At 47.6% G+C, this 21,945-nt stretch overlaps 1 protein-coding gene across 3 annotated transcripts in view; it reads right to left on the bottom strand.

Moving 5' to 3' along the window:
• Window positions 1-20,787, bottom strand: part of LOC120986628 — a 163,517-nt gene extending 142,730 nt beyond the window's left edge. For all 3 annotated transcript variants that reach the window (XM_040415292.1, XM_040415294.1, XM_040415295.1), the window contains exon 1: window positions 20,678-20,787. The gene's annotated coding sequence lies outside the window, so the exon portion shown is untranslated. The remainder of the gene's footprint in view (window positions 1-20,677) is intronic.
• Window positions 20,788-21,945: the final 1,158 nt, after the last annotated feature.

Below are 21,945 nucleotides of genomic sequence, written 5' to 3'. Positions count from 1 at the left end.
TGCTTTGGAAAAAACGGATCAGCCATTTATGGACTTTAACTTTTTTTTCACATTTTTCGGGTTTAACATGCAAAAGCCGGATCCGGTTTGACGGACCACAAGGCGCCGGATGCGGCGTTAATGCAAGTCAATGGGAAAAAGACCGGATCCGGCGTTCAGTCAAAGTGTTCAGGCTGGAGGTAAAAATACAACATGCTACGGTTTTCTGAAAAGCCTGATCAGTCAAAAAGACTGAACTGAAGACATCCTGATGCATCCTGAACGGATTACTCTCCATTCAGAATGCATTAGGATAAGTCCTCATGCACACGAACGTATTTTTTTGCGGTCCGCAAAACGGGGTTCCTTTTTTCCGTGACCGTTTTTTCGTCCGTGGGTCTTCCTTGATTTTTGGAGGATCCACGGACATGAAAAAAAAAGTTGTTTTGGTGTCCGCCTGGCCGTGCGGAGCCAAACGGATCCGTCCTGAATTACAATGCAAGTCAATGGGGACGGATCCGTTTGACGTTGACACAATATGGTGCAATTTCAAACGGATCCGTCCCCCATTGACTTTCAATGTAAAGTCAGGAGTTAATATACCATCGGATGGGAGTTTTCTCCAATCCGATGGTATATTTTAACTTCAAGCGTCCCCATCACCATGGGAACGCCTCTATGTTAGAGTATACCGTCGAATTTGAGTTACATCGTGAAACTCAGATCCGACAGTATATTCTAACACAGAGGTGTTCCCATGGTGATGGGGACGCTTCAGGTTAGAATATACTAAAAGAACTGTGTACATGACTGCCCCCTGCTGCCTGGCAGGTGCTGCCAGGCCGCAGGGGGCAGCCCCCCCCTGTAGTTAACACATTGGTGGCCAGTGCGGCCGGCCCCCCCCTCCCCTGTAGTTAACTCATTGGTGGCCAGAGGGCCCCCCCCTCCCCTGTAGTTAACTCATTGGTGGCCAGTGCGGCCGGCCCCCCTCCCTCCCCTGTAGTTAACTTGTTGGTGGCCAGTGGGCCTTCTCCCCTCCCTCCCCTGTAGTTAACTCGTTGGTGGCCAGTGGGCCTTCTCCCCTCCCTCCCCCTCCTAATTAAAATCTCCCCCCTATCATTGGTGGCAGCGGAGAGTACCGATCGGAGTCCCAGTTTAATCGCTAGGGCTCCGATCGGTAACCATGGCAACCAGGACGCTACTGCAGTCCCGGTTGCCATGGTTACTTAGCAATTTGTAGAACCATTATACTTACCTGAGAGCTGCGATGTCTGCGTCCGGTCGGGAGCTCCTCCTACTGGTAAGTGACAAGTCCGGCCGGGAGCTCCTCCTACTGGTAAGTGACAGGTCATGTCACTTACCAGTAGGAGGAGCTCCCAGCCGGACCTGTCACTTACCAGTAGGAGGAGCTACCGACCGGACGCAGACATCGCAGCTCGCAGGTAAGTATAATGGGGGGCCACCAATGAGTTAACTACAGGGGAGGGGGGGCCCACTGGCGACCAACGAGTTAACTACAGGGGAGGGAGGGAGGCTGGCCGCACTGGCCACCAATGAGTTAACTACAGGGGAGGGGGGGGGCCCACTGGCGACCAACGAGTTAACTACAGGGGAGGGAGGGGGGCCGGCCGCACTGGCCACCAATGAGTTAACTACAGGGGAGGGGGGGGCCCACTGGCCACCAATGAGTTAACTACAGGGGAGGGGGGGGTGGCCGCACTGGCCACCAATGAGTTAACTACAGGGGAGGGGGGGGCCCACTGGCGACCAACGAGTTAACTACAGGGGAGGGAGGGGGGCCGGCCGCACTGGCCACCAACGAGTTAACTACAGGGGAGGGAGGGGGGCTGGCCGCACTGGCCACCAATGAGTTAACTACAGGGGAGGGGGAGGGCCCACTGGCCACCAATGAGTTAACTACAGGGGGGGGGGCGGCCGCACTGGCCACCAATGAGTTAACTACAGGGGAGGGAGGGGGGGCGGCCACACTGGCCACCAATGAGTTAACTACAGGGGAGGGGGGGGCCCACTGGCGACCAACGAGTTAACTACAGGGGAGGGAGGGGGGCCGGCCGCACTGGCCACCAATGAGTTAACTACAGGGGAGGGCCCACTGGCCACCAATGAGTTAACTACAGGGGAGGGGGGGCGGCCGCACTGGCCACCAATGAGTTAACTACAGGGGAGGGAGGGGGGGGCGGCCACACTGGCCACCAATGTGTTAACTACAGGGGGGGGGGGGGGGGGGGGGGGGGGGGGGGAGTCTGCCCACTGCTGCCTGGCAGCACCTGCCAGGCAGCAGGGGGCAGTCATGTACACAGTTCTTTTAGTATATTCTAACCTGAAGCGTCCCCATCACCATGGGAACGCCTCTGTGTTAGAATATACTGTCGGTTCTGAGTTTTCATGAAGTGAAAACTCAGCTCTGAAAAAGCTTTTATGCAGACGGATCTTCGGATCCGTCTGTATAAAAGTAACCTACGGCCACGGATCACGGACACGGATGCCAATCTTGTGTGCATCCGTGTTCTTTCACGGACCCATTGACTTGAATGGGTCCGTGAACCGTTGTCCGTCAAAAAAATAGGACAGGTCATATTTTTTTGACGGACAGGATACACGGATCACGGTCTCGGCTGCAAAACGGTGCATTTTCCGATTTTTCCACGGACCCATTGAAAGTCAATGGGTCCGCGAAAAAAAAAACGGAAAACGGCACAACGGCCACGGGTGCACACAACGGTCGTGTGCAGGAGGCCTAAAACTGATCAGTTCTTTTCCGGATTTGAGCCCCTAGGACGGAACTCCGCGCCGGAAAAGAAAAACGCTAGTGTGAAAGTACCCTTAGTTATAATGGCTTGTTTTGTCTGGGGAGCAATCATCAGGGGGAACAAAATGGCCGCTGTCCCATTAGTTCACACAAAACCTGTCCTGATCACACATGAGGACAAGTTATTAGTGATGGACGAATATCTGCCGGGACGGTTCGCGAACGCGGTCCCATTCATATTAATGGCGGGCGAACCTGAAAAACCTGCAGCTCATATTTGCAGCCAAGAAATAATTACTAGAAGTGCACAAATAGTCCCACAACATGGACAGCGACATACCAGAGGTATTATTCCAATTTGCGATCTCCATTCATTATTTTTTTCAATGTGAAATATCGGCAATGTAATTTTCGCGTACACGCATGCTCAAATGCACTATACAGTACCCAAATACACTATAAAGAAAGTATATTGGTATATAACACCCCAGCTTCAATCAGTATTTTTTGGGGGGGGACTGGTATATCACACCAGTAGAAATTATTTGTTCCAATAACGCTTGTCCCTCTATAAACCTGCGGTATCGCAGCAGAACCGCACACAACTGCCGCACAATACAAATGCACTATAATATACTTTCTAACAGACAGTATATTATAACATTGTACAAGGAAGGCAATCCATTAGAATATACAGGAAGATAAAACGTAACCTTTAATAATGTTACTATGAGGGTCCATTCACACATCCGTAAAGGTTGTGCGGATCCGCAAAACACGGGCACCGGCAATGTGCATTACGCAATTTGTGGACCGCACATCGCCGGCACTATAATAGAAAATGCCTAATCTTTTGTACAATTGCGGACAAGAATAGGACATGTTCTATTTTTTGGCGGAAACAGAAGCACAGATGCGGAAGTGCGGATCCGCAAATGCGGTTGCGGACAGCACATTCCGGCCCCATTGAAAATGAATGGGGCTGCACCTGTTCCGCAAAATTGCGGAACGGATGCGGACCCATTTTGCGGATGTGTGAATGGAAAAGATATCCCTCAAAATGAAAATAAATTTAATTATTAAAGTTAAGCAAAAAGCATAGATGTGGTCGGCAATAACAAGTGCTCGGCGGCACTAAATCAGAAACCATATGTCCTACCACAATCCGGGGGGTTCCAGTGCACATCGATGAATCCAGGAGGGAAAGCAAAAAACATCCTTCCCTGGGCTAGATGATGATGTGGTATTGAAGGACCGGGTGGGCAAAGAACTGTCCCTGATATTGCCCTACAGAGGGGTGCTATTCTGGCCCTGATAGCCTAACCACAGACCACCCGCCCTGATAAGAGCAACCCTGTCCGGAACCTTACCCTATATAAAAATGGCCCTAGTAAGCCCCTAGCCCCTGGGCCCCTGACTTCCAGGTGATCACTATATAGCTCTATGTGTTTATGACTCATTATAAAAGTATATTATAAGTATATCGCACCCCTCTGTGTATCACACATATCGATAGCACACCTATATCAGTCCTTAAAAGGACTTTTATGGCCCTATTAGCTAGTGTTTGGTGTCCCTAACAGCCTGTCCCTGCTCCACACAGCAACCTCTCCCCACACTGGCAAAACACTGAATGTAAAATGGCGGCAAGATCGGGTTTATTTATAAGGTAGGGGGTATGTCCATGTGCTGAAATGTCTCAATTGGCTGTCCTGTACCACCTGATGGATGTGTCATGGGTCAAAGTTCTTCACAATGTAAACGAATATGGAGGGAGCAAATATCTCCATATGTTCGCATGTTCGGTGAATCGCGAATGGGCAAAGTTCGCCCCGAAACGACCGCAAGGCCATCTCTACAAGTTATTTTACAACACTGAGGTAAAGAGCTGCCTCATCCTCCTCTTCCTCTCTACTTGTCAGGGATTACGATCCTGAATACAGCTGATAAGATCTTCAGCTGAGTGTCTGTGGAAATGGAGTTCGTGAGGAGACACGAAGTACAGAGAGGACGGACAGGACAGGCTGTGGTAATGGACACTGCATACTTGCTGCTCATTAGCTACACCTGGCTTCTACCTCACATGTTTTTTTTTGCCTTCCTCTGGATCAACTTGCAGGATGACAGGCCGAACTGGATGGACAGATGTCTTTTTTCGGCCTTATATACTGTGTTACTATGTCACCCTCCTCTCATGTCTCCTCATCATCTCCATTCCCACAGAGATTCACCTGTATTCAGGATCATGATTCCTGACAAGCAGAGAGGAGGATGAGGCAGCTCTATGGCTCATTGTGGTGAAGTAACTTGTCATCCAGTGTAATTAGGACAGGTTATGTGTGTACTAATAGGACAGCGGCCATTTTATTTATCCTAATGATTACTCCCTAGACAAAACAAGCCTTACTAAGTAATTAAAGGTATTTGTGAATATATTTATTATAAAATAATATTTAAGTATTTTCATTTTTTTAATTCCTGGAGAACTCGTTTAAGTTTCTCTTAAGTACAGAAAAAACTGTTTTCTACTGGCTAACACTTTACTAGATTTGTTTGCTTTTGTTTAATATGATGAAGTCAGTCAAACATATTATTTAATCACAATGTAGCATGCAATATATATTTTTAGCGCATATCTACCGAGTGATATAATTTTACTGTCCGCCATGAAAGAAGAGTTATTGCTAATGAGACAAATAGATTTGTTAGAACCAATTCACTCATTCCTAGTGGGGAAATATCAGGAGATTAGGTGAGAGAGGACAGTTTGTGGACTGGAGGTTACATTTGGGGTAAGGATGAGCAAACTGGTTCGTGAATAACATGAAACCAAATTTGGGTTTCTGTGAAATATATTCAACTAGCAGAAGGAAACGGATTCGCACGAGAATATTTCATCTATTTCATTTAATGTTCGTGTGTAAAAAATATTGACAGTATTCCCCATAACAATGACATCTCCAGTACCCCGCCACCTTAAAAGTGACCTCCACAGCCCCCAACCCCTCATATTGACCCCCCCCCATAGTGCCCCTGTCTTCTTAAAATGGGACCTCCACATCAGCCCACCCCCTTAACTTTGACCTTCACAGCAGCCTGCCCCTTTAATAGTAAGCTCCACAGCACCCCACCCCCTTAACACTGACCATCGGTTACAGTCCCCTTAAAGGGGTTGTCCGAGTTATTTTTTTGTTCTTTCTATGTTCCTAATTAAGCAAATGTAACAGCTTTCCAATTCACTCACTATCTCCAGTGGCTGGTTTCTCAGATTTCACTGAGGGTCACATGACCTGTGATGTCAGCTTCTCTCCCTGCTCTGATAAAGGTCGTTTACAAACCTGTAAACCAGATGTCACTGTGCTGGCCACGCCCCCCCCCCCCTTCACTGCCATCTACTCTCTGCTAGGATTCTTAACCCCTTCAGCTGCACAGACTGGGTAGCTCTGCAGACAGTAAGGAGACAATGCTGGGCAATGGAGCTGACATACTAGAGAGAGCATTGCACAAGGAGGTAGGGGGAAGATCCTGTGTGTATTAGCAGTGTCATTATACAGCTGGGACTTGTAGTTCTACACATACAACATGCTGCAGAGTCTCCTAGCAGGCAGACATGTCACTCAGGGCAGTTCTTGTATCCACTCCCTTAGCAGAGCAGGGGGAGGGGCAGGGATTGTTTTTATTGCATGTAAACAAAGGGCCAGAAGAGAACCAGGGAAATAAGGAAATATATATATATATATATATATATATATATATATATTTTTTTTTTAGCATAAAACTTGCTTAGCTTAGCTATATATTGCTGCCCATCAGATTTTCAGTGCTATATATATTTTTTTTTTCATAACTCTGACAACCCCTTTAACTGTGACCTCCACCATTCTCGGCTACCTTAACAGAGACCTCCTGTCAGCATTGGGTCTGTGACCTCACCGCAGGGTGGCAGATCGTCGTCTGCACACTGCAGCCCCATGGGTCCCAGTTCTGGCTCACCTCACAGGAGAAGCAGGCAACCGCTGCATCCATCATCACTGCCAGGTATCATCTGGTGCGCTATAGCACACACGTGCGCACCTCTCCCTTTCTTATGGGAGTGGAGAGCATGCTCCTAATTACTGGCTCCACCTGGAGGCAGGGATACTGGTATATAGGGCAGCTTCACTTACCATGAAGTGCCCAAGCGTGGTTGTATACCTGATTATACTTCTGATGTGTTTTGGACTTCTGCCAAGTTTACCCCGACCTTTCCTGCCTGTCTCCAGCACTGACCCCTGCATTGCCTGACTACGGCTCTGACTGCCGTCTGCTACTTTGATTACCTGGACTATTGACCCCTGCATTGCCTGACTACGAATCTGCCTGCCATCATCTGTAAGTTCGTCTGGACCCCTGACCTTGCACTGCCTGACCACGAGTCCGCCTGATCCAGTATACCGTATTACTCTGAACTTTGTTTTGCCTTTTCTTCAAGTGACTTTTGTCTACCTTCTGCCAGTAAAGATCATCTGTTCCTCTACCTCTGTGCCTTTGTTGGACTCTGTACACACTGCTGCAGTTAGCTGCGTTCTGGGTGACTGGTGAGAACACCAGGGTCCTGACTCTGGGAGTCAGCAGTCAGCAATATTGGGCTAATTCCCAGTCCTCTATCAACTGATCCAGAGGATCCACATCCTCTGGTCGTAATACACCTCCACAGCGACTGCCCTTTTAACAGTGACTGCCACAGTACCCCGCTCCCCTAACAGTGACCTCACAGTACCCCGCTCCCCTAACAGTGACCTCACAGTACCCCGCTGCCCTTTTAATAGTGGCATCCACAGTCCCCTGTTACCTTAAGTGACCTCCACAATGCCCGCGCCTTTAACAGTGACCTCCCTAGTGGCCTGCCCCCTTAACAGTAACATCCACAGCACCCTCCCCATTAACAGTGACCTCCACAGTAGCTGCCCCTTTATTAGTGACCTCCACAATAACCCGCATCCTTAACAGTGACCTCTACAGCAGCTGCCCCTTTAAAAGTGACCTCCAGAGTCCACCTTACCCATTAACAGTAACCTCCACAGTGACCGGACCTTTATTTGTGACCTCCACAGTACCACATCTCCTTAAAGAGGACCTTTCATCGGTCCAAACATTGTAAGATGACTATCAGGCTGTGTAGAGCGGCGCCCCGGGATCTCACTGCACTTACTATTATTCATGCTCTTTTTTTCCTGGGCGTCTCCTTCTCCCAGGCTGTGCTGCGATTGGACAGCACTACAGCCTGGGAGAAGGAGACGCCCAGGAGAAAAAGGGCAGTCTCCTCCTAGTGTTACCAAGTCAGCGAAAATACCAGGGGACATAGCAGGAATACGAAGCGGAATAATAGTAAGTGCAGTGAGATCCCGGGGCGCCGCTCTACACAGCCCGATAGTTATCTTACAATGTTTGGACCGATGAAAGGTCCTCTTTAACAGTAATTTCACAACACCCCGACCCTTAACAGTGGCCACTACAGAAATCTTCCCCTTAACACTGACCTCCATAGCGGACTGTCCCCTTAACTGTAACCTCCACAGCAGCCTGCCCCCTTAACTGTGACCTCCACAGCACTCCGCTCCCTTAACAGTGATGCGATGGTGCAGATTTCTTTAGCGTACATACATACACTCAGCTCTATATATTAGATTTAGCATTCCAAAATCTGATGCCGGAAAATGTTAGACATGAAAATGTGCATATATTTTTCACAGAAATCTAGCGTTGTCTAGCTTAAAGGGGTTATCCCACTTCGCCTTTTCATACTTACCTGCTGCCAGCGCGCCATTCACTTCCTGGATTCTGGGTAGGGGCGGGCTTCATCTTGATTGAAGTCTTCTCCCGGCCGGGCCGCGCGCTGGACTGAACGCGCACGCCGCTGCGCATGTGCCATGATGACTTATTCCTGGCCAGTATAGTACAGAGCCGGCGTGCGCGTTCGACGCTCTGTACTATTCTGGCCAGGAAGAAGTCACCATCGCGCATGCGCGGTGGCATGCGCGGTGGCATGCGCGTTCAGGACAGTGATCATTATGATGGGAATACCCCTTTAAAATAATCTTCACGTACTGTATAGAGATGAGCGAAATTTTCAAAAATTCGATTCGGCCAGTTCTCCGAATTTTTTTGAAAAGATTTGGTTTGATCCAAATTTATTCACGGGGAATCGCTTTAAAAAAAACGGCTATTTCCTGGCTGCAGAGAGCCTGTATAGTGGTGTAGAACACTGTGCCTTGCAGCAACATGCATAGGGAGTCTGCTGTGGTAGTGAAACAATACTGTGAGTCAGTATGACATGCAGATGACAGGTGTCGCTCTTAGAATCACTGCACACTTCACTCATTTGGGCAGATACGGGGCCAAAATTTACCAAATAACTCAAGTATGAATTCAGCCTTACAGGTCGATGTTAGCATCAAGAAGAAGCACACTCCTTTTACACCGTCGCCAGCTGATTCCACATTGATGTCTACAGAACCGGTTTTATTAAACGCGTATACAAGCAGAGCCCCCCGACAGAGTGGAGAAGGTGTCAGCAGAAGGTTTGTGTTGACGTCACTGATTATTTTCCCCTTCCTCTGATCCATCAGAACAATAACCCACAAAAAAACGGATCCTGTCTGTTGAGCATCCGCCTTCACTCGGTCAGCATTTACTCAGTAATCCATCAGTATTGCAAATGCCCAAAAAAAAAACAGGAGTGGATCCAAAACAGATGACACGTGAATGGAATATTTGCATGTTCTGTGTTTTGTACCCACTTCTGCTTTTGGCTACCAAATCAGAAGGGTCAAATAAATTATGTCAGCCAGGCCGAAAGGCAAAATAGTCGCCAAGTCATGAAGTGGGGAGGATCAGGAGGAAGCTACAGAATGGCACAATGACAGAGTGTGGAGGTGGCAGCAGTATGAGGAGGCAACAGAGTGGCACAATGACATAGTGGTGAGATGGAGGCAGCATGAGAAGACCATAGAGTGGCCCAATGACAGAGTCTGGAAGTGGGGAGGGTGGGAACAGCATGAGAAGTCCACAGAGTGGCCCTATGACAGAGTCTGGAGGTGGTGGCAACATCAGAAGGCCACAGAGTGGCCGTATGACAAAGTGGTGAGGTGGAAGCAGCATGAGGAGACCACAGAGTGGCTCAATGACTGAGTCTGGAGGTGGTGGCAGCATCAGGAGGCCACAGAGCAACACAATGACAGTATGGAGGTGGAAGCAGCATGAGGAGACCACAGAGTGGCCGAATGACTGAGTCTGGAGGTGGCAGAGGCATCAGAAGGCCACATAACAACACAATGACAGTATGGAGGTGGCAGCAGCATCAGTAGACCACAGAGTGACCCGGTGATAGAGTGGGAAGGTGGGTGGCAATACGAATACCAGCTGAAAATGGTGGGTGAAAGAAGTAGCACTTGGCAACAGATGTGTGGCATCAGGCGGGTGGCAGCATCAGAATAGTAGCTGAGGCAGGTAGCCAGAAGAAACTGATCTCTTTAGTTAAGGTTTGGGTGAGGCAGCATGGATGATCTAATCTGATTGTGTGGTGTGTGGAAATCTTGGCTGATCCACATCTGATTCATCTTGACAAAGGTCAGTCTCTCCACATTTTGGGTGGACCGTTGAGTTTTTCTTGGGGTAACTATGGCTCCAGCCGCACTGATAACCCGCTCTGATGCCACACTACTGGCCGGGCAGGACAGCTTTTCCAGGGCAAATTCGGCCAGTTGCGGCCACAAATCCAGTTTGGCTGCCCAGTAGTCCAGCGGATCTTCAATGACGGCTGGCAGGGTGCACTTTAAGTATGCTACCACCTGCTGGTTCAGGTTCTGCTCTATGTCTAGCTGCTGCTGAGTAGTTTCTTCACTATGCGGGTGAAGAAAGCTGCTCATCAGCGACTCTAGACTCACCCCACCCTACCCCACCCCTCCTCAGCAGCCATGGCAGTGGGACGTGAGAGCAGAGGCCCCCCCCCCGGTCAGCCTGCTAGAAGATGGACGATGGCGCAGATAGGCAGTGGCCAACTGACTACATAGGATGTCTCTGTAGTAGTTCAGTTTGTCCTCCCTCTCAGTGGGTGCAAAAAAGGCCCCCATTTTGGACCGGTAGAGAGGGTCCAACAAGGTGGTGAGCCAGAAGTCATCCCTCTACCGAATGGTGACAATTCGGCTGTCACTACGCAAGCAAGTGAGCATGCAGCAGGCCATTTGTGCAAGTGACTCGGAGGGACTCCCTGCCTCCATCTCCACTGCATACTGCCACGGTGTGTCCTCGTCTTCCTCATTGCTCTGTAGCTCCTCTGGCTGCTCCTCCTCTCCTGTCACCTGTGTGGATAAACCACCCATTTCGCTACACATTGCTTGTGCTCCAATGTCCTCCTCCTCCAGTTCAGCCCCCACAGGGCTCATGTGGCAATGAGATCTAGGCACCACATCTCCAGTCCCCTGACCAGCCAGATTTACCAGCATCTGTTCCAGGACATAAAGCAGTGGAATGATGTTGTTCATCCCGTAGTCCTGGCGACTGACAAATAACATGGCGTCCTCAAAGGGCCTGAGCAAACGGCAGGTGTCACGCATGAGCTGCCACTGGCTGACATCAAAGTTACACAGGGGAGTACTCCTGTCCGCTTGGATTAAGAAAAAGTTTATGGCCTCTCTCTGTTCGTATAGTCGGTCCAACATATGGAGGGTTGAATTCCAACATGTGGAAACGTCGCATATCAGCATATGTTGGGGTATGTCGTTCTGCCGCTGCAGCTCAAGGAGAGTGTGCTTTGCGGTGTACGAGTGGCTGAAGTGCATGCAAAGTTTCCTGCCCATTTCTAGGATGTCTTGCAGATGGGTGGAAGATTTCAGGAACCGCTTGACAACCAGATTGAACACGTGTGCCATGCAGGGCTCATGGCTCAGTCCCCCTATATGCAGCGCTGATACCATGTTCTTCCTGTTGTCTGTCACCATGGTTCTGATTTTGAGTTGTCACGGAGAAAGCCATGATTCGATTTCTTGATGAAGGACACTGAGCAGTTCCTCCATTCGCCAAGGCAAACGAGAACAGTCTGACGCTGCCGTGCTCTGTGGTATGCTGGAGCGGCACTGTGAATTGTCCCAGCAGTGGAGGCTGAGGACCCTGTGGATGACGAGGAGGCAGAGGCGGACATTGTTGCAGGACCAACGGCGTGAGAACGTGGAGGCGGAAGCGGCGTCACCTGGCCAAGTTGCTGGTGTGGTTGGGCAGGAACCACATTCACTAAGTGGGCCGTAAAGGATATATATTGTCCTTGACCGTAGTTACAGCTAGAGACCAATTTTCCCAAAAAAGGCAGTTTTAGAAAAAAAAAGTAACCAACGAAAGGATAACCGACTTAATTCGGTCTGTACAGCAAAAGTAGCTCTACAATCACCCATCAATTTTCCCAAAAAAGGTTGTTTCACAAAAAATTTAACCAACGAAAGGATAATTGACGTAATTCGGTCCGTACAGCAAAAGGTGGTCTACAATCACCCATCAATTTTCCCCAAAAAGTCTGTATCACAAACAAATTTCACTACTGAATGACAATTTAAATTCATGGCAGAATGGCTAATAACACGTACTGTACTTATTTTTCCCATTAATAGACTCCAACAATGGCTGTATAACAATGTTAGTTCACTGCAGGCCGGCTAATAAGATGTATTCTTTTTTCTATTAATACACCTCCAAAAAATAAATATTACAATCACAATTCACTGCAGAACAGCTAATAAAACGTACGTATCTATCCTGTTAATAAACCCTGTTAATGGCTGTAGTACAATGGAACTTCACTGCTGAATGGCAAAGAATATATAACTGCACCGCTGAATGGCAAATAGGGCCATATTTTTTTCCACTTATACACGGCACAAAAGGCTTTTCAATCTATAACTGCACCGCTGAACGGGAAATATTTTATATTTTTCTTTTGCCACTAATACACGGCAAAAAGGGCTTTAGAACATATAACTGCACCGCACAAGGGCAAATAAGATATAGAAATATTTCCTTGTAATAACCCCTGTTAATGGCTGTATCAAACAGCACTTGTACCCCAATAAGGCTCCATTCAGACGTCCGTATGTGTTTTGCGGATCCGCAAAACACGGACACCGGCAATGTGCTTTCCGCATTTTGCGGATCCGCACATTGCCAGAACTATATAGAAAATGCCTTTTCTTGTCCGCAATTGCGGACAAGAATAGGACATGTTCTATATTTTTGCGGAACAGAAGTGCGGACCCGGAAGTGCAGATCCGCAATTCCGGATCCGAGCGGGACAAAGTCTGTCCCCATAGAAATGAATGGGTCCGCTATTCCGTTCCACAAAATGCGGAACAGAATTGCGGACGTGTGAATGAGGCCTAAGAACGGTTTGCTGGAATTACAGAGCTGTATAATAGCAATTTGGATCCCCAGTCAGTGCAGCAAGGTGTAATAGGATTGTTCCTATTACCCAGGCTGTAACCTCCACTACTGAACCCTGTTTTACATAAATGCTGTGCAATGATTCCTCCCTATCCTTTCCCTACACCTTGAATGATCTTTCCCTGAACTTGTAAATCATTTTTTCAGCACAATAAAGTCTTTCCTAGCACTGTCCCTAGCACCTGCTGACGTCTCTCCCTGCACTAAGTACAATGGAAAATGGCAGAATCTAAGATGACTGAGGCTATTTATAGGGTTGTGACATCACAGGGCTGGCTGGCTGCTGATTGGCTGCATGCATGGCATTATGGATGATCACACCTTCCCAGAGTTCCTTGCTCCATATCCTCACACGTGCAGCAGCCATGTGTCACGATAGGTAGGTAAGCGGGGAAATAACCAAACACAGGAAAAGAAACAGAACAAATGACTAGGCCCGAAAGCTAGGGGAAAAAAGGGTCACCTCCTAGCAATCCCTAAAAGTTTTCTCTAAACTGTTGTGCCCATGTGCATACCCTAATGGTGGATATGCACATTCCCTCGTGCCTAAACCTATGCACCCTGGGCAAACCCTAAGCTGTAGGGAAAAGGGAAGAGGCAACCTGCTTTTTTCAAACCCGGAGGAAGCAACCGTTTCCCTAGAGGCCTAGATAAAAGACACAATGGGAAATAACGGAGAGGACTTATCTTGAGCAGAGCTGGAGCAGACGATCCACCACACATCCAGAGCTCACAGGAAAGAACTATAACCCGCACAGGCCACTGGGGGAAGGAGGGATAAATAGCCTCACTAACAATCAAACCCAGTACACCTGAGGGAAGGTGGATCCAGCTCAAACCCAATCCAAAACAAATAGAGAAGTCAGACATGTGCAGTCAGTCTGAAAGACGTATGCACATTCACAGGGCAAGGCATGACAGTACACCCCCTTCTACGAGTGACCTCCGGACACCCCGGACCAACTTTATCCGGGTGGGCCCTGTGAAAGGTCCTCACCAGGCAGCTAGCACTAACATCAGTAGCCGGAACCCACATTCTTTCCTCGGGACAGTATCCCTTCCAGTGCACCAGGTACTGAAGGGAACCCCGAAGAACATGTGAGTCGAGAATCCTAGAGATCTCAAACTCAAAATTGCCATCCACCTGGACAGGGGGAGGTGGCAATGGAGATGGTTCCACAGGTTCCACATATTTCTTTAATAAAGACCTGTGAAACACATTATGGATTTTCCAGGTCTGCAGAAGATCCAGACGAAACGCCACCGGGTTCACAAGAGATGAGCAGAGATTTTGTAAGGGCCAATAAATCTTGGACCCAATTTCCAAGATGGTACCTTCAGCTTAATGTTTTTAGTGGACAACCACACTGAATCACCCACACACAGGTCCGGACCAGTCGCACGTCTCCTGTCTGCCATCCGTTTATATCTTTAACCCATCTTTTCCAAATTAACTTGGATCTCCTGCCAGATAGAGGACAAGGCAGAAGAGAATCTCTCCTCTTCTGGAATCCCAGAAGATCCAGTCCCAGAAAAAGTATCAAACTGAGGGTGAAAACCATATGCGCCAAAAAATAATGACTTATCAGTGGACGCCTGTCTACGGTTATTCAAGGCAAATTTGGCTACAGACAAGAACGAGGACCAGTCATCCTGGTTCTTGGCAACAAAACACCTCAAATAGGTCTCCAGGTTTTGGTTAGTGCGCTCTGTCTGACCATTCGACTGGGGATGAAAAGTTGAAGAGAAAGACAGTTGAATTCCCAGACGAGAGCAGAACGCCCTCCAAAACCTGGAAACAAATTGCGTCCCCCTATCAGACACCACATCAGAGGGAATGCCATGTAGTTTCACAATGTTATCAATAAAAACCTGAGCGAGAGTTTTGGCATTGGGCAAGCTAGGTAACGGTATAAAGTGGGCCATCTTACTGAAGCGGTCCACTGCCAGCAAAATCACAGTTTTCCCAGAGGAACTCGGTAAATCGTTAATAAAGTCCATGGACAAATGTGTCCAAGGACGAGACAAGATGGACAAAGGAAGAAGGGATCCTGAAGGCCGAGTGTGAGCCACCTTTACACGTGCACAGGTCTCACAAGCTGCCACATAACCCTCCACACCCTTGCGCAACCCCGGCCACCAGAATCTCCGGGAAATAAGATCTATGTTGAATTTGCTTCCAGGATGTCCCGCAAGGACCGTATCATGATGTTCCTTGAACACCTTGTATCGCAGTTCAGCAGGAACAAACAACTTGTCTGGAGGACAAGAATCAGGAGCCTCCTCCTGGGCCCCCAACACCTCCATCTCCAACTCGGGGTACAGAGCGGAAACCACCACCCCATCAGCCAAAATCAGAGCGGGATCCACCGAATCACTCTCCCCAGGAAAACTACATGACAACACATCTGCCTTGGACGTTTTTAACCCCAGGGCGAAAGGTGACCACAAAATTGAACCTAGTAAAAAACTGTGACCACCTAGCCTGTCTAGGATTCAGGTGCTTAGCAGACTGCAGGTAAGGGCTCTTTCACACCTGCGTTCTTTTCTTCCGGCATAGAGTTCCGTCGTCGGGGCTCTATGCCGGAAGAATCCTGATCAGGATTATCCCCATGCATTCTGAATGGAGTGAAATCCGTTCAGGATGCATCAGGATGTCTTCAGTTCCGGAACGGAACGTTTTTTGGCCGGAGAAAATACCGCAGCATGCTGCGCTTTTTGCTCCGGCCAAAAATCCGGAAGACTTGCCGCAAGGCCAGATCCGGAATTAATGCCCATTGAAAGGCATTGATCCGGATCCGGACTTAAGCTAAACGTTGTTTCGGCGCATTGCCGGAGCCGACATTTAGCTTTTTCTGAATGGCTATCATGGCTGCCGGGACGCTAAAGTCCTGGCAGCCATGGTAAAGTGTAGCGGGGAGCAGCATACTTACCGTCCGTGCGGCTCCCGGGGCGCTCCAGAGTGACGTCAGGGCGCCCCAAGCGCATGGATCATGTGATCGCATTGGACACGTCATCCATGCGCATGGGGCGCTCTGACGTCATTCTGGAGCGCCCCGGGAGCCGCACGGACTGTAAGTATACTGCTCTCCCGCTCCCCACTCCTACTATGGCAACCAGGACTTTAATAGCGTCCTGGGTGCCATAGTAACACTGAACGCATTTTGAAGACGGTTCCGTCTTCAAATGCTTTCAGTACACTTGCGTTTTTCCGGATCCGGAGTGTAATTCCGGCAAGTGGAGTACATGCCGGATCCGGACAACGCAAGTGTGAAAGAGGCCTAAGCCAAATTCTTGTGGTCAGTATATACCATAATAGGATGAGTAGCCCCTTCCAACCAATGACGCCATTCCTCAAAGGAAAATTTGATGGCCAGTAATTCTCTATCTCCTACATCATAATTTCTTTCAGCGGCCGAGAGTTTCTTGGAGAAAAAAAGCACATGGACGCCATTTGCTAGGGGATGGACCTTGCGACAGAACTGCTCCGACCTCCACTTCTGATGCATCAACCTCCACGACGAATGGTTGAGACACATCAGGTTGCATCAGAATGGGAGCAGACGCAAAACATTTCTTAATAGCAGAAAAGGCCTGTAATGCCTCATTCGACCTGACAGAGAAGTCAGCGCCTTTTTTAGTCATGTCTGTCAAAGGTTTTACAATGGTGGAATAATTCAAGATGAATTTTTTGCAGTAATTGGTAAAACCCAAAAAACGCATTAGAGCTTTCTGATTCTCAGGCCGGTCCCATTCCAGTACCGCCCGGACCTTTTCGGGGTCCATACGAAAACCAGAGTCAGAAAGCAAGTATCCCAAAAACGGTAGCTCCTGGACAGCAAGTACACACTTTTCCAATTTTGCATACAATTTATTCTCCCGAAGGATCGACAACATCTGTCTCACGTGATCCTGATGGGTCTCCAAATCGGGTGAGTAAATCAGTATGTCATCAAGGTAAACAACAATGAACCTTCCCACTAAATGATGGAAAATATCATTGATAAATCGCTGAAAGACCTCTGGCGCATTAGTTAAACCAAAAGGCATGACAATATTCTCAAAATGACCTTCGGGTGTATTAAAGGCCGTTTTCCACTCATCTCCTTCCTTAATTCTGATCAGATTGTAAGCTCCTCTTAAATCCAACTTGCAGAACACCTTGGCTCCGACAATTTGATCAAATAGATCATAAATCAAAGGAAGGGGATACGGATCACGGACCGTAATGAGATTCAATTTCCGGAAATCTAAACACGGTCTAAGTGATCCGTCTATCTTTTTTACGAAAAAAAAGCCGGCGGCCACAGGGGACTTAGATGCATAATATGTCCCTTTGCCAAACTCTCGGCAATATACTTCCGCATAGCTTCTCTTTCAGGTTGGGAAAGGTTGTATAGTCGAGATTTTGGCAGTTTAGCTCCAGGGATGAGATTGACCGGACAATCATATTCTCGATGGAGGGGCAACTCCTGAGCCTCACCCGCCGAGAATACGTCTGCAAAATCAGAGAGAAATTGAGGTAGGTCGGTAGTTGACACCCCTGAGATAGAAGCACAAAGACAGTTGTCCGTACAAAATTCACTCCGGCTACTGATTTGTCTTGTTTGACAGTCAATAGTATGGTTATGCTTTATCAACCACGGTAAACCTAGAACCATCGGAGCAGGCAAGCCCTTCATAACAAAACAAGAAATAAACTCAACATGTGAATCACCCACCCTTAACTGAATGTCATGAACGATATGAGTAAGACTCTTTTGTGAGAGAGGGGAGGAATCAATAGCAAACACTGGTATCTTTTTATCTAATGTGCAAGTTCTAAAACCAAGATTTTGGAGGAAATGAAAATCAATAAGGTTTACCCCAGCACCACTGTCAACAAATACCTCAAAATCAAAATTTCCAGAGTCTAGCGCCACCATGGCAGGCAGGAGGAAATGGGTATTGCAGGGAGAATGCATATTTGCTTGCTCAGACTCCCCATTCACACTACCAAGAGTCAGGGAAGTTTTTTTTTTTCTTTTTATGTGAATACCTCCGTAGTTTTTCATTACCGCTTTGAGGTTTAACAAAAGGACACGCACAAACAAAATGACCTACTTTTCCACAGAAGTAACATAACTTATTCAGCTTCCTAAAATCCCTATCATCTGAGCGAAAGGAAACCTGGCTCAACTGCATAGGCTCCTCTCCTGCCCCAGATTCAAATGTCATATTACCCCGGGGAATAGGTGGGACGGATCCACTTTCAGACGGGACCCCCCGCTCAATAGGAATCTTATACCTCTCCCTAAGACGTCTATCAAGCTGCACTGCCAAAGACATAGACGTCTCCAATGAATTGGGATACTCATGAAAAGCAAGGGCATCTCTCAACCTCTCGGATAGCCCCTGACAAAACTGACTCCGGAGTGCAGGATCATTCCACCCCGAGTCAGTTGCCCATCTTCTAAATTCTGTACAATACGACTCCGCAGTACGTTCTCCCTGTAACAAACTGCGCAACTTAGATTCAGCCATAGAGACCTGGTCTGGGTCATCATAAATCAAGCCCAAGGCTCTGAAAAATGTATCTACCAACCGGAGGGATGGTGAATCGGTCGGCGTAAAAAAAGCCCAGGACTGCGCATCCCCTTTGAGCAGAGAAATAATGATCCCCACTCTTTGATTCTCGTCACCAGATGAAACCGGCCACAGACGAAAATACAACCTGCAGGACTCCCTAAACCGAATAAAGTCATCACCACCCCCTGAGAACCTATCAGGGAGAGCAACTTTAGACTCTAAGCAGACCAGATTTCCTCCAACGGTGCCAGACGCCAGAGCATTCTGACACCATGCAACATTACTGCGGAGGTCAGCAACCTCCAGCGATAATCCCTGCATGCGATCAACCACAGCCTCAATAGCCTCCATTTCGCAAACAGCAGGGAAATGACAGTTTTTTGGCGGGTTATAATTTCACAATAGGTAGGTAAGCAGGAAAATAACCAAACACAGGAAAACAAACAGAACAAATGACTAGGCCCAAAAGCTAGGGAGAAAAGGGTCACCTCCTAGCGATCCCTAAAAGTTTTCTCTAAACTGTTGTGCCCATGTGCATACCCTAATGGTGGATATGCACATGCCCTCGTGCCTAAAATTATGCACCCTGGGCAAACCCTAAGCTGTAGGGAAAAGAGAAGAGGCAACCTGCTTCTTCAAATCCGGAGGAAGCAAGCATCTCCCTAGAGGCCTAGATAAAAGACACAATGGGAAATAATGGAGAGGACTTATCTTGAGCAGAGCTGACGCAGACGATCCACTACACATCCAGAGCTCACAGCAAAGAACTATAACCCCCACTGGAGGAAGGAGGGATAAATAGCCTCACTAACAATCAAACCTAGTACACCTGAGGGAAGGTGGATCCAGCTCAAACCTAAACCAAAACAAACAGAGAAGTCAGACATGTGCAGCCAGTCTGACAGACCTCCACACATTCACAGGGCAAGGCGTGACACCATGTTAGGAAAAAATGTGAGTCGTTACCACGAAGCGTGAGGAAATTCGGATCGAACTCCACTTCGTCAGCGTCGATTCGCTCATCTCTAGTACTGTACATCAATTGGTCTTATAATAGAATTAGTACCCACCCAGAAGTTCCCCTTAAGGCCTTGCAACTTAAAAAAAAAAAGCAAGCTGAGCTATTTTCCTAGCTTAGATCACAGATGTATGGAAAGGGCAGGTTGTGGACTGGAGATTACGTGTAGTGAGGTATGAAAGAGACAGGTTGTGGACTGGAGATTACGTGTAGTGAGGTATGGAGGGGACAGGTTGTGGACTGGAGATTACGTGTAGTGAGGTATGGAGGGGACAGGTTGTGGACTAGAGATTGGATGTGGGGATGTATTCAAAAAGGAGAGGCAAAGCAGTAAGGAACAAGGAGAAATATATCTAAGCTTGGGAAATAAGTTGAAGATTGATTGATGGGTTGCAAGAGTATTATTGGGGAGGCTACATAGAAGGATGTTGCTGTAGTTCAGGTGGGAGATGACAATAATATGTGCAAACATTTTTGTTAACTACAGGTTGAGGAAAGTACAGATTTCAGAAAGGTTTTTGTGGTGGACATAGCAGGAGTCTTGGATGTGTGTGGTCATATTTACTGGATCTAGCTTTGTCATGTTCCTCATGCAGTATTTCCTCTAAACAGGCTACAAATTTAATATAGTCACTCACTCCTTACCACAATATTTATACATGAGAATTCCCAAAGTTTTTTATATTCTTTACCTCTATAGGCTACCATCTATCTCGGGTCCCAGCTCATTCTCATGTTATCAGATCCTGTTATTCCACCCAATTTTTTTAGAAGATGAAAGTGAAAGTAAATGACATCACATGCAGAAACATGCACCCACTATGGAGATGAGAGAACCGAGAGAAGACTCCCGGAGAAGTCACCAACCAGACACATACCCTACACTGGATCCAGTGGAGATTATCTCATGCTGAATACTGTAACATCTGCTGAGAATAATACATTCTTGTTTTACGTTCCTGAGATACTTCCTCTTAGGGGGAGTTCTCATGAATCCTTGCCCACTGGGAGGTCCCAAATCTGATTTACTGAGTTTAGCCTCTGCTTTTAAAGGAGAAGGAATGTTAAATATTACTTAATCAAGCCTTTAAGATTTGTTTATATTTTGTTCTACTAGTGAAATACTTTTAGTCTTTTCAGTGTTAGGGTACAGCCACACGGTCAGGGTTCTGAGTGTAGTTTTGAAAGTCAAAATCAGGAATATAAAAGGACAGATACAACTCCTCCTCTTTTTCAATTAACTCCTGGTTTTAGCTTCCAAAACTGCATCAAGAAACCTGAACGTGTGGCTGTAGTGTAAATATAGGGTACCATGGAGAAGCTTATGTCCACAGACAGATTGATTATACTCACAGACAGAGTCGGACCGAGGGCCATGCGAATATCTGCACAAACAGCCCCAGCAGCAAAATGCTACAAGATGGTTGATTGTGGGGGTCCTTGAGAGGTAGGTCCCTGGGAAAGAGGGTACTGGCTGGCCTACCTCTGTGTCTAGAAGTCATCTCAGCTACCCGATGCATCTATAATAAGCTGGATAGTCTTTTAAAGGGGTTTCAGAGATCTCTACACTGATGAACTATCTTCTGGATAGGTCATCAGTAGTGATGAGCAAATTTCATGTTTTGAAGTTCGAGTTCAGCGTTCAGGTTTTCTAGCAATTTATGGATTCTGTTACCACGGGCCATAACGGAATTATAGGATGGAATGCCTTTAAGAGACATTCTGTTTTGCATTCCGTCATAATAGAAGTCTATGGACCGCATAACGGATCCGTCTGGTTTCCTTTATGCAGGAGTCCTCTACCTGATCAGCTGTTTGAAAAGGCATTGCTCACAGTAGCGCCACGTTCTTCTCTGTGTGCACCAGGCACTGGACTGTACATTGTATAGCGGCTGTGCTTGGTAACGCAGCTCAGCCCCATTCACTTTAATGGGGCAGAGCTGTGCCTAGGCCATATGACCGATGAACAGGATGTCACACGGCCTATGAAAAGCTGGAGAGTGCCACAGCGCTACTGCAAGTGTTGCTGCCTTATCAAACAGCTGATCAGCGGGTGTCCCGGTTGTCGTACCCCCACCTATCAGATACTGATGACCTATCCAGAGCATAAGTCATCTGTAAAAACTCTCCCTGAAAACCCCTTTAA

Source organism: Bufo bufo, chromosome 1, assembly GCF_905171765.1.
Source record: "Bufo bufo chromosome 1, aBufBuf1.1, whole genome shotgun sequence".
Classification (NCBI taxonomy): Eukaryota; Metazoa; Chordata; class Amphibia; order Anura; family Bufonidae; genus Bufo; species Bufo bufo.
Note: the sequence above shows the minus strand (reverse complement) of the source record. Positions and strands in the feature narration are given on the sequence as shown.